At 39.7% G+C, this 3,382-nt stretch overlaps 1 protein-coding gene across 1 annotated transcript in view; it reads right to left on the reverse strand.

The window, feature by feature from the left end:
* Positions 1-3,382, reverse strand: part of prkcdb (protein kinase C, delta b) — a 26,677-nt gene that overhangs the window by 22,451 nt on the left and 844 nt on the right. The gene's annotated exons all lie outside the window — the stretch shown is intronic.

The following is a 3,382-nucleotide window of genomic DNA, read 5'->3' on the forward strand; positions in this document are numbered from 1 at the left end:
CACACACACACACACACACACACACACACACACACACACGTTTGTTCTTGAACCTCGTGGGGACTTTTCATTGACATCCATTCATTTCCTTTAGACTTTATAGCCTAACCCTGACCATTTACCCAAAAATGAACCTCACAGGTACCTACCAGACCCTAACCTAAATTCTCCTAAATCTAACCCCACACCCGTAATTTGCATTTGGACCCGTGGGGACCTGGCATTGGTCCTCACGAGGTTGCTTTCAGTGGGAAAAATTTCCCCATGTTGTAGGACCCCCCCCCACCCCAACACACACACACTAATAACCTTGAACAAAGGAGTCTTTAATAAATTCCTGTGAAGGCTGGCATGAAGGAATTAAAGCCTGCCTTTCTTTCACTGACCAAGGTTAAAATCTAAACAGCACCGGCCCAAATGTTCCCTCACTCACAAACACACACAGTGATCGGGTTATGTTGGGATGCAGATGGAAAGTGAGAAAGAGAGCAAGAGATGTGCCACTAGAAGGTCAGAGAAGTCACTGCTGAGATACACTTACAGCAACTCTGAACATCCTGTCAATAAATAAATCAAATCAGTTCAAGCTGCGCTGACTGACATTACATTTAACTTCAGCAAGGCTTTTCAGTGATCTGAGTGGTCTTGTGCCTCTTTCTGAGTGCCCCTGAGTTGTTGGTTTTGTTTTTTGGCATGACGTCAAACCTGCTACACCAACATGGAAAGAATCCTGTCTGTGTGTGCGCGTCTCTGTGTGTGTGCTTTCTCTGCATTAAAAGCGGTGTCCATTTCTGCCACTCTCACAGTTCACTAAGGCTCAGTGAAGCCAAACAGAAGAGCATCCGACCAAGGACAGCCAAGGACGACAGCAGCTTGTGACGAGACCGAACCACGATGAGTGACGAGAACACAAAGTGAGCTGAACCATCAACATGCATCGCTGGTTTTTTTGCAAATACCTGCCAAACATCGGTTTGTTTGCTTTTGCGTGTAGCTACGTGCAAGTGCTTTGTTAGGATGACTCATGCCTGCAACAGCAAATCAAAAATACTTTTTGAATAAGCAAATAATTAAAATGAAAATATAAAGTCTCACAAATAAACACTAAAAAAAAGCAATGGAGTATGGTATCTAAATTTAAATAAATAATTTCATAGAGAGTCTTGATAATAAGCGGTACAGAACATTTACCATGATATTGGGACTCTGGGTTGCTTCATACCCTCACATTACCACTTTATATCCACGTACTATTTGGTACATCTGCACTAACGTTTTCAGCACTAACCTTAACTAAGACAAAACCCTTAAAACTCCTTAAAGGCCCCGTCATACCAAAACGTTTTAACTTATACTGATGTGTGTGCTACACAACTTCCTGTCTGGTTTCTGACATGTCAATGTACATGATGCATACCCGTAACTCATGCCTAACCTATGAGTAACACGCTGGCATATGCCATCATATATCAGCATTTTGGTAACTTATTCCAAACGTGTTCGCCATTTTTTCCAGAAGTTGACGTTTGTTGTCTAAAGGCCTTGTCACACTATAGTTTTAGACAACTTATGCCAACTTATGAATATTCTGTTATGAATAAAGCACTCATTTATTCGATTGTTAGTGTCACAATATGTTTACGTCCAAAACAGGCTTCCAGTAGAATTTTTCGATTCAATTTTCAGCGTAGACGTCTGCAGTGTTGGACAACATTTTCATAAGTTGACATAAGTTGTGACAGGGCCTTAAAATGAATGCTGTTTGATCTCTACTGTATTTATTCTATTTCCTAATCATCACTAAATGTATTGTGCCTAACCACTGATTGTCGCTCTATCCAAATTAGACTACACATAACTTTACATCATCAGCTGCCAAGTTGGGTATAAGAAACACATGATGGGTGGTTCTATTGTGTTTCCACAAAGGTCGGGGCTGAAGTTACTGTGTTGAAGAGCACATTTCTAGTGTCACTTTAAGTTTTTGGTACTATGCAAGTTGGACTTTGAGCTTTACATCATGTATAATGTCCTTCCCTTATCAAAAACATACCCAAAGTGTTGCTTTGACTTATGTATGCATGTTTGAGAAATCCTTGAATCTCCTATGTGCCTGGAAAACACACAATACCACCCCTTTAAATAATGTTTCTAAATTCTAGTCTTCTATAAGTGCAATCACTGATAAAAAATAAATWAAAAAAACAAGCCTGTGTTGTGTGTGAGTGACTGCTTTAGTATCCAAGGATCAGAACTGTGCAGACAGTTCTTCACTGAGCACATATCTCTGCTGCACCCTTCAAGGAAATCCCCAAGCCACAAACCAATATTGACACACCAGTAAACTGCAGGCAAATGTAAGACAGAAGCAAATAATGCCTGTGCTGACTCCACACACAAACAGACTCTTGGTATAGAAGAGCATGGGAGAGTGCGTCACAAGATTTTTATTTTGAAAGCCGGGGAAGGAGCATTTCAAAATAAAAAGATGTGCTTGGTGTCAAAGGGTCACCATGAAACACCAAGGACCTCCCCACACACTGACACTTCCTTCAAGAAAAACACTTAAATCACAAACTTCCTTATTTTCTTTTGTTTAGATACGATTTCAAAAAGTAGCGTAAATGTAATTTAACACAAACCTATGTGACAACAGAAGAAAATGACAAACTCAGGATGACTAAACGCAGATTTTTGAGCTAAAGCCTGAGCAAAGGATCTTTGATATCTCACCGTGATGAACTTTGACCTCTGAACAATATAATTTGATCCCAGTCCAAATTAAAACACAAGYTCTGCTGCTCATCTGTGGAAGCCCGTCTGAACGTCAATTCATTTCACATMAACAGCCTGTATACTGTATATTCGCATGAGACTGATTGAGAGTGAATACTAAATTACATTTGTTTGAAATAAATATTTGCACAAGGTGCTGAGTCTGAAGATGGGCAACCTGCAGAACTTGTCTGAGCTGTTTAGTCTGATTGTGTGAGGGTTTACCAAGAAACCACTGAACATAATAAGAAAAAATCACATCTTTTTCACCTGCCATGAACAAAACACCCTTCGTGAAGGTAGGTCACGATGTAGGCTAGGGCTGCCACAAACGATTATTTTAATAATTGATTAATCACCGATTATTTATTTGATTAGTCGACTAATCGAATCATACATTAATTGATTATAAAACATACAGCTTAACATGTCAGAATGCAGCTGCTATTATATAACCATGGTTAGATTTTAGCTATATGCTAACTAAAAATAATTGCTGTGGAAGGAGAGTTCTGCTCTGCAGATATTACACAGGTTTCTCTTTCATTTTCTTAAAATGATCCCACACTTTTGAGCTCCGTTGTCAGGTAGCCATGATACCAGAGCC

This window comes from Austrofundulus limnaeus, unplaced genomic scaffold, assembly GCF_001266775.1.
Source record: "Austrofundulus limnaeus strain Quisiro unplaced genomic scaffold, Austrofundulus_limnaeus-1.0 Scaffold62, whole genome shotgun sequence".
In the NCBI taxonomy this organism is placed as follows: domain Eukaryota; kingdom Metazoa; phylum Chordata; class Actinopteri; order Cyprinodontiformes; family Rivulidae; genus Austrofundulus; species Austrofundulus limnaeus.